This window comes from Cervus canadensis, chromosome 25, assembly GCF_019320065.1.
Source record: "Cervus canadensis isolate Bull #8, Minnesota chromosome 25, ASM1932006v1, whole genome shotgun sequence".
NCBI lineage: Eukaryota > Metazoa > Chordata > Mammalia > Artiodactyla > Cervidae > Cervus > Cervus canadensis.
This window is the reverse complement of record NC_057410.1, coordinates 46041006-46055908: the sequence shown is the minus strand read 5'-3', so window position 1 is coordinate 46055908 and position 14903 is coordinate 46041006. Positions and strand designations below refer to the sequence as shown.

The following is a 14903-nucleotide window of genomic DNA, read 5'->3' as shown; positions in this document are numbered from 1 at the left end:
AACAGAGCTGGGATGGGCGCTGTGGGCTGCGCGGGTCCACCTATTATTAGTGCGCCCGGATTGGCTCCCCGGCTCCGCGTACCGGCGGCGGAGCCAATCAGGCGGCCGGGGCTGGGAGCTGACGGGCGGCCGCCTCCTCACTGGAGGGATTCCTGGAGAAGCTGCAGTGTGGGGATGCTCTAGACCGAGTGCTGCCCCCACTGTCCGTCCACCTCCTCCTCCTGCAGCGGCGGCGGCAGCACTTGGCAGCGGCAACTTGAGACTGCACCCGGGCAAGCCCCCAGGGTGGTGCTCCCCGGAGAGCGGGGCTGGGAGCCCCGGAGGGGTGTGTGTAGGGTGGGGGCGGCCAGCTGGGACCAGCTGGTGGCCCTGGAAAACCTCCCACACACCCACACCCACACCCCCCTTTTGTGTTGCAGGCTGCCCCTCCAAGAGCAGAGGCAGCGAAAGGAGTCGTGTGCACCGGTCAGCCCCGGGAAGCTGTAGGGACCGGCGAGCAGGCATCACCTCCTGTTCCCCGCTCCAGGTAAGGCAGCGGGAGTGGCGGCACGGCCACCTCGGCGGTGCCTATTTGCTTGAATCCGTCCAGAAGGTTTTCTTCTCGGCACACTTGGGGTTTGGTGGGGGGAGACAGACCTGGGAAGGGAGCCCCGGGTGGCCTATTGTGAGCAGTGTAATGAGACCACATGTGCATCTCTTGGAGAAGCACTTAGCGCAGCGCCTGTGATTCAGAGCCTGGAGTTGATGTTGGGCATCCCCCATCTTCTTCTTTCCTTCTCTCCTGCCCTCTCCTCCGCCCCCCACCCTCAATTTCTATCCCTCACCACCCCCACCCCCCGAACTCCCTTCTCAATCTCTCCTCTTCTCCCTCCTCCCATCCGAAGCACGCACAGGGCTTTTTTCTCCTCCTGGAGAGGATTGCCTTTTCTTAGAGGAAAGAGGAAGGTAGTGATGAAAGGAGAAAGATTTTTTTTTTTTTTTTCCTGCCCAGGGCAGGGGAGAAGGAGCAGAGATAGAATACAACCTCTGCAAAAAATTAGAGTAGGGAAAGCAATTAAACTGAATAAAGGAAGTAGAGAAGCTGTGCAGAGAGGGGAAGTGTCAAGTTTGACTTGATCTGCTCCTTGCAAGAGGCTGTGTCTCTCACTTGATTCCTTCAAATGGAACAAAAATAAACCACCGTTTCAACCCACTTTCAACAGCTTAATTGCTGTTGCTTTTAAGTGCCCACCATTTGACTCTTCCTGTTTCCATCTGTCCTGTGAGGCTATTTGGTATTGTCCATCAGCGGTAATGTCTGAACTTGGAGAAGCTTTTCCAATAGAGAAAAAAAAAAATTAAAAACAGATTAATTTCCTGAGATTCTTTGGTATGGCCTTTATGTTGAGGAGCAAAATATATGTATATATATACCTATATATGTATATGTATAAAGTTTCAAGACATTTTTAAGTGACACTAGTCCTATCAGGAGGCTTGGGCTTCTGCTTTGAGAAGGCTAATCTAGTTAGCTTTGTGTGTGTGTTGATTTTGACTTTCTTGAAGATTAACCCTTTAAAACAAAGCAAACATTTAACTTTTGTGTTAAAGCTGCATTTGTGTATGAATTGTGATTTCCTTCTATCTTTCTGCTGTTTGCATTTTGTTTCCCAGATATTGAATTCGTGCTTTGCCTTATTTTCTTTCAATAAGTATATTTAATAGATGTAAACTTGATGCTTATACAATTTTAGTACTCCATTTAAAAGGCACATGGAAGCTCAGCTGGCCAAGAATTCTCTTGTACTGGAACAAAGTTTAGAAAGTAATGGTAGGAAGATAGCCTCAAATTTCAAAAATCTTAATGGGGAAAATGTTTTTGTTCTCATCTCTTATTATAATACAGAGAAAGATATCAAAACAACTCTGTGCCCTGGTTGCCTGCCTGATAGGTTAGGTGAACAGGACTTGTTGGACAGAACCTTGATGGTAGCCTCAGAAATTTCTAATTCCATCGTCAGTGGTATAAGCTTTCCTTTCTTGTTATTCATCAGAGACAGATAAGTGATGGCTGTCAGATGGGAGGAGGTAGAAAGAAGTGCTTAGTTGAATGCAATGGGAAAGCATTCCAAGTGGATCCTACATGAGTGCAGAGAAATCAGCAGATGTTGGTGTCCAGATAAATCTTCCCCTTTGATTTATCAGAGGAAATGCCAAGTTTACTTTTTTTTTTTTTTTATGTGTCCACTTGGGATAAGAAAAGGGAGCCGCCTTTCTCAACTCTACTTGACCTTCCACACTAACCTATGTATCCCAGAAAGTATTATTTTCACTACATATCTTAGTGGACAAGTTTATACACTGATCTAGAGAAGAGCTGCGTTTATTTACTATCAATTTAATAGGTGTTATTTTCTGAACTATTTTCCATTTGAGACACTTATCTTTCCTATTTCAGTAGAATTAACCTCAAGTCACAGAAACAAGATCTTTCTAAGGCTTTGACATTTAAATGCCTGTTTTGTTTTGTTTTTTTTTTTCCTTTTTAATGTAGTACCTCTGTTGAAAGCTAACTCTAATTTTTAGAGGTGCCACCTTTCGGTTACAAGGACAAAAGGACAGTCGTTTAATTGCCTCACATGTGTACATCTGAATTAACAAGTTTAGACATGAAGAGAGAAGGAACTTGGAAAGAGAATTGCTTTCCATGTGAGCAAATTAAGATTTTACTTGGTTATTGCTCACTGTGTCTTAGGAAAGTTGCAAGTTTGGGCTTGGTTTGTGACATTTATGTTCGAAACTCTTAACAAATGTTAATTATAGCAGTGACATGTAAAAGACATGCACATGAGTACTGAGGTTTTCACGTGCTTACAAAAAAAATTACGCCTTTATATACCGGAAGTCAGAACTAATTCCAATATGTAGTGAGTGGATTGAAGTAAGACTTTAAATGATACATTGTAGGAAATTATTGCCCTGTCATCTCATAAAATGTTCTAACATAACAGTTTCATACAACCTTCATCTTTTGTCCTTTTAAAAGAATATCTTAGTAAATCTTATTAATGTTTCAGAGAAAATATGGTAATTAGGCTTTAATGTATTTTTATCAGAACTAAAGGTTGCTGCTCTACAGGGGAAATCCTAAAATACTAATTTTATAAAATACCACACAATAGAGAATTGTTGCAGAGTAGTTTTGAACTTCATTTCATAATGAAGAGTATTAGTTATTCTGTCTGGTCAAATCATCAGATAGTTCTAGTCCAGAAATATGAAAATGGTTATGGTATTTATAAGATTTGCATATTAGACTTGGTGCTAACTGCAAATAAAGCTAGAATATAGTAATGTCTCTTAATTGTATTTGCAAAATGAACTAGATGATTAATAAATAAAATGCAGAATATGTTAGATCGGAAAGCTAATTTGAGCTTGCCTAATGATACCATAGATATAACATCAGTTCATCTCCTTTAAGTTCAATATACTAAATCAATTTATATTGAGTTCCCAAATTAGGTTTTTACAGCCATCTAATCTTAAAAATCTCACACTTAACATAGACAATTATGCAAGCCTGAAATACTTTGAGCTCTTAAAAGAGTTCCGGTTTGTGTAATAGCTAGGAAGAGATACCATTAATTCCAAATTGGAACATAATATTTTTTTTCCTAATGGTAGTGATTAAATGATTTGGGGAAGGGAAAGCAAAAGTAAGCAGTGTGATTACATAACAGAGCAAATTTCATCTAATATTACAGACTACCAAGACCAAAGTTAGATTTTCTGGCATAGAATAATGTAGGTGTGGGTTTTACAAGTATTTTGCTAAAAAATAATGCTTACTAAAATTAAATACCTAAAACACTTGTGATTCTAAAAATTTTTCAATGATTTGCTTGTCATAAATACATCTGTATCAAAAGTTTAACGTGTGAGATGCTTTCTAGTTGAAATTATTTGCCATTGAAATTGTTCAAAGCTATTTAAATAGGAATAAAGTATATGGCAGTCCAAATAAATAATTTCAACTAGTATGTAAGAATATATGTATGTACACTTGTGTATATATATATGTATGTGCGTGTGTGTATATATGTATATATTATGTAATATTTTCTGAAAGGATTCAAGACTAATGGGCAATAGCATATAATCTGCTGAAACTAGGGAGTACTTCTGTAAAAAGTACCATTTAATGAAAGATGACAGTGTCTTAGGGATGCTTTTAATATTTATTTGGTTGAAAAGACTAGAAATACCCAGAGGCAAAATTAATGGGGGTATAGATCTTTCCCTTTATACAGCTCTTCTATGGCTTAGGGAAGAAGTGATTTTTATATGAATCATGGATTTGAAAAAAAATAAAATAAAACCTCTCAGTACAAGATACACTTTTATATGCAAGTAACAAACTGAAATCATATTTTCATATGATGTAGACATAACAGGGCATTAAAGTTTCTTCTAAGATTTTGTTTCTTTCAACATTTGCATAAAGGTAAATTTGTTCTTAATCTTTTATATAATCAACATGATTACCATTGCTTTTTCAGGTAAGGGGGTTTAGATCAGTATCTTTAGTAATTTCTTTAAGAATGAGCATTATTTTTTCATAATGTTTTTATAAACTTGATTCAAACCTCTCCATTAAGTGTGGCCATTTTTTAAAAGCATGATTTAATCTTTCTAGTCTGAAGGAAATAGTGTTTTTCTTTTATCTTCTCTGTCATTTTAGGAGTGTTCTTTCTTGAAGAGCCATTTTTATATTGACTATAAGATGAACTGTGATAGTTGGGCGTGTATGAGCATCATTCTACTCATATGTGTTAGTATAAGAAAATAAATGTATATTAAATAATATTGTAAATATAGTCATGTAATCTACTGGAAGTAAGAGAGCACACAGTATTTTCTTTTTGTATATGAATAAAACTTTAACCTTAGATTATTTAAAAAAGGAAAACTTTTAAAGTGTGCAATGAGAAACACTGCTATGTTGTAGGAAGAGTAAGCACTGGGGCTGTTATTTCTATAGTTTTAAATATAATTGCAGAAGTCCTATGTCAAGGAAACCTCTTTTTAAAATATTTGCCTTCCAAATTTAAAAACATTATTTAAGAGAGTTCTAAAACAAATTGGAACCTATGTCAGAATAACAATAGCACATTTAAGATGTGTTAGAAAGAAATTTTGTGACATGTCTTTGGAAAATCCAAAGCAGTTTAAAAAAATTTCTGTAATTCCTATAATTTCTTCTACACTTAGTTAAACCACAACTTCTAATTGTTTAGAACTATTTCTGATTCTTTACAAATACATTCAATGCTTGGAAGGAATGTAGCACATTGGTTTCCGTAACTTACCAGTAATGTAATTGAGAGGAGGTCAGAGTTCATCATTTTGGGTTATGCCGTTGCATAGATAGAAAGAAATCAATCATTCCTGTATTGGTCTCACTAGTAGTATGTTGAGCATATTAGTTATCCACATATGGAGTCATTTTGCTGAAGAGGAGCCCTGGAAGACTGTAAAGCTTATAAAGATAATAAATGCCTTCTATATTTTAACTGTTTGTACAAAATGGGAACTGGAAAATTCCCATGTAGGATGAGAATGGCCTTTCTCAGCAAGTATAAGAATCTGGTGAAATAATTTCGTTTCTGAAATAGTTTGGTTAAAATGCAATCTCCTAGCAGCCCTATCACACAACATTTCATTGCACAGGCTAGATAACAGTCCTGCTGCAGCAACCCCCAGACTATGCCTAAGACATTTAACTAAGTGACTCACTCAGGAATGAATTTTGGTCAAAATATCCAATTAATTCAATCCAGGTATGATACTGAAATTTGGTCTCGCCTCATCCCAATAAACCTGTTGTTTCTCTATTTGTTCGGTATAGCTTTGCTTATAGTTCTAAAGTGCCTAGAGTTCATATAGTGCAGTATTATTTTTGCCAAAGGGTATTATACAACTAAAGAGGGTTATATGTTGTTTCCTGCAATAGGTGTTTTCTTTTTCTTTCTAAATCATTCACCTAGCTAATCAAGGATAAAATGCCCATAGGTATTTAAGCACTAGTAGAATCAGAGAATTATTTAAATACAAAGCCTTCTGATACTCCAGTTTCTTAAATGAGACACGACATCTCCAGTTGGCCTCCCACACCCTCCCAGACTACAACCAACTTCTACGGCATAAGCGAATAAAGAAGAAAGCAGACAAACCCCTCTGGGGACAGTTCCGTGGGTGTGGCCTCCAGGGGACAGCCTTCTGTTTTTATCTGAGGCTCATTTCGCTTCCGGGCCAGTCTCCTTGCATGCCAGCCCAAGCCTCACTCTAGCTGGAGGCAGATAATTGGATTTAGTAATTGCTACTTTCAGATTTATTGGCATATTTTCATCAACGTGAAGGCAAAAACACATGGAAATACTCACACAAAACATGCTCAGCTATAACAAACTTCATGTCGACACTTGCAAAATGCGATGTATAGAAGCTTTACATAATTGACAAAGTAGCTTTTCTTTCATGGAATTTCTTTTGATTACTCACAAGTGACCCAAGCAAAAGGTGAGACTGTTAAAACCATGAATCAGTCTAACTTTTCAACTTATTAGCACTAGTGGATAAAGCTGAAATAATTATTTAAAATATTTTCACATCCTTAGATTGGCTTTAATACTTCCAGAATCCACCTGTGTCTTGCTACAGAGACTCTTAAGCATTCATGTACCTCATCCTGGTCATCACAGATATCTGAGAACTGGTTTGTACTCCTGTAGAATCTCTATTACTGAAACGTCACATAGGGTTGCTTTTAGGATAGATTGTTGTTAGTTTTTTTTTCAGACATAATTTTATGTGAAAGTAACTGTAAGTATAAACAGCAGTACAGCAGCATAGCAGCAGGCTACATGAAAACATCAATTTGGAACTGTTTGCTTTTTCCTTGAGAAGGAGAAAAAGTCAGTTAAGTATATCTTTTTCCAGATGATGTTCTGCGCACACACCCACACCCTGGTATTCTGTGTATTATAAACAGTGGGTTGGTCCTTGTTCGCCACCCTTGAAATATGGAAGCTACTTATTTTTGAGGGAAAAGTCATTAACAAATTTTTTTTTAGACAGATGACTTGATGGCCTTTGAAACAAGGATAAATGATACAACACAGGTTACCAAGGCCTAGCTAAGCTCCTCTAACAGGCAGGCTCTGAATTAGCATGATTATTAAGAGGAAAAGTTGTCACGATTTCTCAGGAGAAAGACAAGGTAGCAAAGCATGGAATCTGTTTCTGGCTTGGAGTGTCTGCCAGATCCTGGTTTACAGGGCTGGCTTTCTGCCTAATCTGTAGCATTTTTATCAGATTTGAGGAATGAATAAAGTGAACTGTTGGGCACTAGAGCATATTTCTAGAGCACTAGTATCTCTTTAGAAATAGAATAACATCACTATCTTATTTTAACCAATGTCCAGAATCCAAGGCCACAAGTTGTATTTTTAAATATCTATAAACCAGACCATTATATGCCTAAAAATGCTTGAATTTTTTGTCTTTGTACAGAATTTCCTGTCCATGAAAGTTTAGTTAACAATGTGACATTGCAGGAAATGTACCTATTTTTGTATTTTTATTCAGTTATATATTAAGTATAAAATGCCAAACAATCATCTTGAGAGTTTGACTTTAATAATTCTAGAAAAGCCACAAAAAACCAACCTATTCCTAAATGGTTTAAAATTGCCTGCTTTAAAATTGTGGGGGGGGGAAATGTACTTAAAATGCAAGGTTCCTGTTTGGTTTTGGATTTTTTTTTTTTCCTGGAGAATCATAGATACTTTCAGAACCATTCCTAGATAACACAGAATGAATATTAATGATAGGAGAGAGTCGACTTCTTCAGGGAAGAGTAGCATAGATGAGTTCTGTTATGCCTTTGAGGATCTGCTTCATCATTTATATATTGAACACATAGCAACAGTTTGATTTCTCTGACTGCTGGACTTTCAGACCCGTATGCATTAAAGCATGTTACTACTCACTGCCGGAGTAGAAAAGATTTGTTCAACTCTCCAGCTAAGAGCGTGATACAGTAATTCTCTTACATTCTCTTCCCTCCCTGCCATTTTTTTCCCCTTATTTATCTCCTGCCTTCCTGCCCTCTTTTTCTTCCTTCCTTCTTTCCTACTCTTTTCTTTATATCTTAATGAATCATCTTACTTTAGAAACTACTGGGAACTTGGTACTCTAGACCCCATACTCATCTCTACCTGCTGAATTTATTTTTTGTCAGTAACCAAGAGATTTCCCTCTCAGTTTGTATACAACTCAGATTAGTTTCATAAAAGGTATGTATAGATAAATAAGGGGGAGTAATTTGTCCATGTATTTGGCACACTTAAATGGAATGTACCATGATTTGAAAGTTTTTGAGAACGTCTGTGTAAAAATTATCCCAGTGGTAATTTTTAGAACAAAATTGATTGACTAGAGGTAAGACAGTAATATTTAAAAGTCCAAACAAATGGCATGTATTTTCAGGCATCTTTTTAAATTTTATTCTTCCAATGATAACATTTGCATCTCTGTTTTCATGACAGTTGTATCTCACTGAATTTAAAAAAAAAATATATGCTTTGCTTTATATGCCTTTGATAGTGAAGAGATTCTCCATTTTACAGATACAATAAAGGACACTCAGAAGTTAGGTTATCTGCCTATAATTACAAACTTAGGAAGCTTTTATTAATTTTCACCTACTGACTCATACAGCTTCAGTGGTTAATAAAGAAAAACTCAAGTAAATTTTTAAATTCTCTCTAGTTTGCTCTTATCAAAAATAAAAACAAAAATTAACATCCTCACTGTGTATTGAATAGTCTTTATTCTTTCCATGGAAAAGACAAGGACAATTTAATATACTGTCATTACTTTTGTGACTCTAACTTTGGAATAAATTTATTTTAAAAATTATTCAAGGGATGATTCTCTAAGAGAAGTCACTGATCCTGAGTCACTTATTCAGTTAGCCTTTAGTCATTGATGTATCATTATGATATTAAATGTTATCTTTATATACATATTTCCTTATTTGTAAAGTACAGAGTCATGAGGCCCCTCCTAGAGGCTACAAAGAGGTGATGGGAAAACGTGTGTTGTAGTTTGCTAGAAGATTTCCAACCTCATCTCACATTATTTTTCTCGTTGGCACTTACACAGCTTCTCACTGTTTTCTGAACATTGATGGAAGTTTTTGAATCTATTGGTTCTTTATTTCAAGATAGAAATGGCTGAGCAGGGAATATACTCAAGCCCTAATTATTATGTCCTCCTAGTGTGAAGTCCATCAATTGACAATTCTTTATGTTAAGAATCAAGCACATTTGGAAATGATTACCAATAGCTATATACATTGCAAAGTGGATTATCATAATTGACTTTCTAGCTGATGTGATAGAAGGAAACAGTAGTTTTAATTGGGAAAGGCTTATAGAAAGAATGCAAGGTTAATTGGACTGTAAGATTGGTCTGAATGGGGGATTTTCGGACAAACACAAAATTTGTCCAAAATTTAATTTGTGATTAAAGGTTAATCATATTCTTGTACTCTTACTATGTCAAGCACTTTTTAATGTACTTTCCACACATCATTCCATTTAACATTCCTAAGAATTTTTTGAGATTGGCACAAATTTATATTTTTTAGATGAGAAAAATGTGGAAAAGAAGTAACTTGCTAAGGTCTCACAGCTGTTATGTAGAAGGAATTGGATTCAAACCCAGAAGTTTATTTCTAGAATGAATACTCAACCATAAGAAATCATAATCATCAGACTCCTCAGTGGTAGAAGATGCAGAACAGATGGAAGCAAGGAGGTAGAAGTGATCAAAAGAAGTTGAAGAGTCATAAGAAACTGTACTTCATGGTTTGAGTCCAGATGACCATCATGGCAACGTGCTAAAAGCATGAAATTTGGAGTCTCATAGATCTGGGTGTGAAGACCTCCTCTGACATGGTGAGCCTCAGTAAGACATTTCATTACTAAAAGCTTCACTCCACCGGAAATGGAAATGTAACGATTTTGCAAATTGTCTGCTGTTGGCAGATCTGATCACTCTTCACCCTTGTTTATTAGTCAAGAACTCTTTCACTTTTTTTAAAGTTAATTTATTTACATACAATATTGTGGTTTTTGCCTTAAATCAGCATGAATCAGCCATGGGTATATACGTGTCTCCCCATCCAGAACCCCCTTCCCACGCCCATCCCTCTGGGTTGTCCCAGAGCACCCGCTTTGAGTGGCTTCATGCATCGACTTGCACTGGTCTTCTATTTCACATATGGTCATATACATGTTTCAATGCTTTTCTCTCAAATCATCCCACCCTTGCCTTCTCCCACAGAGTCCAAAAGTCTGTTTTTTACATCCATGTCTCTTTTGCTGTCTTGCATATAGGGTCATCATTACCGTCCTTCTAAATTCTGTATATATGCGTTAATATACTGTATTGGTGTTTCTCTTTCTGACTTACCTCACTCTGTATAATTGGCTCCAGTTTCATCCATCTCCTTAGAACTGACTCAAATGTGGAGAACTCTTTAACTTTCAAAAAGGCCATCTAACTCAAAATGGTTTAGAGAGAAAGGGATTTTAAAGCTCAAGTTACCATAATATCCAGGAATATTCTGGATTTTGTCAAGCTGAAAATGGGAAATCAAGCTATATGATCAAGATCAGACCTATTGTCCCCCAACCCCAATCCCTCCCTATCTCCTTAGTTCTATGTTTCTCTGCCATTGCTTTATTTATAATCAGGATCTTCCTTTAAAGTGGCAGGAATGTTCTCGGGGGCTACAGACATAAAAGAAATCCCTTTATAAAGGTAACACTTTTTTTTCCCAAAAATGTCTAGGATCATCTCGACTAGAACAACTTGGGTCACTTTCCCCAAGTTCATCACGATGATGAAGGCTATAAAATACGATTTTTTACCTGCGCTGATCCTTGTGTCATCCCTGGATTTGAGAGGTGTACAAAGCATCACTCAACCACATAGAAAGAGAGCTCTGCTGTTAAAAGAAGGGAAATGACTAAATTTAGAGCAGGCAAAACAACAAATGCCTAGCTCATAAGGTTCGGGTGCTGACCTGTCAGAGAGGATGCCTGCTGGCGTTAATGCTGGAGCAGACTGCTGCAGGGCCCTTGGTTTTTCCAGCACTAAACCTTTAGTTGGCCCACTCAGGATAAGATCCAGGGAATTCTAGTGAAAGGTCCATAGTGTTAATAGTTGAGGATGTAGAAAGGAGTGGCACTGGAAAGACTTGATGGTCACTTCTAAACAGGTATGTATGTAGTCAATAATTAAACAACTGGTATGACCATAACAGTGTGAAAGGAATGCATTTCAGAGGCTGAGGGCTAAGTTAAGTGTCATTTAACTCTAGTTGGGTCCTTGCCTTTTGCCTTGCCTTGCTCCTTTTTAATGCAGTGGGGAAAAAACTAATTTGAGGACTCTTCGATTCAGAGCTCAGAGGGCTTATATAATGGCTAAGTCATGTCCAACTCTTTGAGACCCCATGGACTGCAGCACACCAGATTTGCCTGTCCTTTACCGTCTCCCGGAGTTTGCTCAAACTCATGTCCATTGAGTCGGTGATGCCACCCAACAGGCCACCTGTGTGTATGTGTCAGTACCTCAAATTTTTATTTGTTTTGCTTGAGTCCTTGTTTTCAGGAGTTTATATAGAGTTTTACTTTATAATTACTGTAACTACTTTTGTATTGATACAGATGCAATAGAATAAATTTGTATAAAAACACTATTACCTTTTCAAACTGAAAGGAAAGGGAATTATTAGGGAATAATGACCTTCCTTCATAAGCACCAGGACATGCCTGTTCTGTTCATGCCAGGCACTATTCTGGGTGCTGGGAATATACAAGCAAACAGAGTAGGCACGTTCCTTGCATTTAGGGAGCTAGGGGAAAGATACAAACAGCTAAAAACAACAACAAAAGTTCACTAAGGTAGTCTTAAAATAATGAGAGATGCTACTACATAATAAAACAAGCTAATAAAACAAAGTAAAATTTGGGACTCTGGTCAACCAAAAATATATAAGTTGAGGCATGAAAGACCATGTAAACATCAGGAGAAAGAGTATAGTAGATAGAGGAAACTCTAAGTACTGAAGGTATGCAGTGGGGTGGGTTTGTTCTACATACAAAAGAGATAAAAGGCAAATATAGCTGAAATTGTAAAGATACTGGCTTCATGAGTGCAACCCTGCTTTAGTATTTTAACTAAAAACAATCTACACACATCATAAGGAGATTTTCAGAACAAGATGATCATACTTCACCTCAATGTTACTTAAATATATGTAGTATCTTACTTCTGTGTAATACGTTTCCAGTCTATGTAATCTTGTGTACATTTTTGGGGATTATAGTCATGGAATACATACCATTTCCACCCTGACTTTCAAAATGCACTCTCCAGTGACTAACAGGCAAATGTTTTTATCTTCCATTTTCTCTTTAGAAGAGTTACTTCTTTTCTTTTATGACATAGATTCCTTAGACAGTTTCTGTATATCTTTTGTTACATCTTAATAGCCTTTCTCCTTTTGCCCTCATTTCTAAGGGAATTGAACACCAAGCCCACCCTCGATTTTTATGGGTTCTCTAGATTTAAATGAATTCCTTGACTTTTTAATCACACTGTTCTTTTTTCCTCCATGTAGTTCCCTTCTGAGTATATATTTGATTATATCCAACAAAACTCAAATTTTGATTTTGACACGAAAGTAAATAAACAGTGAAAGCAGAAAGAAACAAATCGTTTTGTGTCAATTATCATTTAGACAACACGGGTCTCAGAGCATTACACAGAAATTATTTTTCCTCTATCTGGTCTCATATCTTGGTCTCAAGAACTCACTAACCCAAGTCTGCCCAGGTCACTCTGCAGTAGAAATCTCGGTGTTTACAGAGGCGTGTAAACACAGTCAGTGGAAGTGCAGTGGCATGCCATAGGCTGCAGGAGTCGTGAATTAGTAATTGCAGCGTCAGTCTTAAATGGCCCTCTTTTCCCCCTTAAGACTCCTGTAGACATTATATGCTGATAATAACATATTTCTCAAGAAGTATTCTGTGCTGAATTCACACAAGAGCACCTATATGAGCGGTGGTTTATAGTAAAGTATTATAATGGACCATTCTTGTCAAGTGATATACTCTGTTTTCCTTACCTGTGGGCACGAGGCTCTTTTATATCCTAAATATCTTGTTTTTCCACATCTGTACATTTATACTTGCACGTATAGTATATTTAGATTTTTAATGTATGTGGTCACGTGAAAAAATGCAAGTTTTTCAAGATATATTTTTATCATCTTTTGACTCTGACAAACAGTAGGAAAAGAGCATTCCATAAAATACTTATTGAATAAGTGAATTAGTCCACTAAATCTATATTTTCTAATGTTTTTGAATGATATCCAAACACGGTTTGCTGCCAAACACACAACACATTATATGAACAAAAGTTCTATGAAATATTTCTTACTGGTGTTGTATTGATACCCCCTTTACAATTCTTTTCCTTTTGTCCTTAATTCATTAAAAGAAATACTGGTTGTGACCGGAAGTTAATGTGACAGCATACTAAGCATACCAATCTGCAGTTTTAAATAAAAACAGTTCCCTAAAAAAGGATTATCAATTTCAAAGAAATGTAGTATATTTCAGAGCTCATTAAGCATCTGTAAGTAAAATGTAATGGATATACAGGAACTTGCAGTGGCTTATTTGAAACGTAAAAGTATCATACTGTAAATGAATGAAATTCAGTAGCTTTCCCAGATCAAAATTATAGTGTTCTTAACTGTAGTCACATGTAGTTGATTTCGGGTGAACTTATGTTGTAGTTTTTTAAGCTCACAATGAATCTGGCACCACTTGCTCTTACTGGTCACTCTCAACCAAGTAGATTAATGTTCGTCTGCTATCTTCTGAGGAGTTCAGTTCATTGCTTTTAACTAAATGCTATTAATCTTTTTGTTTGTTGTAATGGTGTGAACACATTTTACTTCTCTTTTGGCTATGGATAAACACTTTTATAGAGTAGAAGAGAATTCAGAAATGTAACGGGAGATTATTTCTTTCTTTAAAGTGGTGAATAGAGAACCAGTCTATGGAGCCAACAGACAGTTAAGACTGAGCATAAATATTTAGAGTTTCGTGTTCAAAAATAAAAACAAGCAAATAATATAAAGTCCTCAATATGTCATTAAGTTTGTGATGGTGGTGATTTTATAATATGATCTTCCCAATAGCTTTCTGTGCTACCAGGAGATGATCTATAGTTGATCATGACATTTCTCTGCAAGGGAATTATATATGCAAGTGACTCAGCACAGAGATGCTTCTTTGGCATCCCTACCGCCCATGTGAGTTTTCTCATGATAGTGGATAAGGTTGGAGATTATGTCCTCAATCTTTTAGTCATTCATCAAGCTGCCCAAAAATATCTGAGAGCACAAACTCTCAGACACTGCCAACCACTTACAGAAGCAAGTAGTCATAATTTATTCATATGCGTGCTGTGAAGTAGTCAGGATTGGTTAGGATATGCTATGGTAACAAACAGTAGGCAAGCCTCAGTGACTTAAACACATACACCTGACTTCTTGTTTGTACAGTGTAAGCGCGGTGGAAAAGTCGGTGTGTATTTGGAGGGGGTGGCAGAAGATCCTCTGATTTGTGTCTTTCAGGAACCCAGAATGTGGAGAGCTTCAATGACTTATAACACTGTCTCTCCAAATAATGACATTAATGATACAATGATATTAAGAATTCATTGCAGTCAGGAGGAAAGCTCTGGATGGTTTCTCACAAGCAGTTAAC

General features: G+C 36.9%; 1 protein-coding gene across 2 annotated transcripts in view; it reads left to right on the top strand.

Moving 5' to 3' along the window:
- The first annotated feature begins 412 nt into the window (after positions 1–412).
- Positions 413–14903, top strand: part of SYT1 (synaptotagmin 1) — a 583367-nt gene continuing 568876 nt past the window's right edge. For both annotated transcript variants that reach the window (XM_043447114.1, XM_043447113.1), the window contains exon 1: positions 413–526. The gene's annotated coding sequence lies outside the window, so the exon portion shown is untranslated. The remainder of the gene's footprint in view (positions 527–14903) is intronic.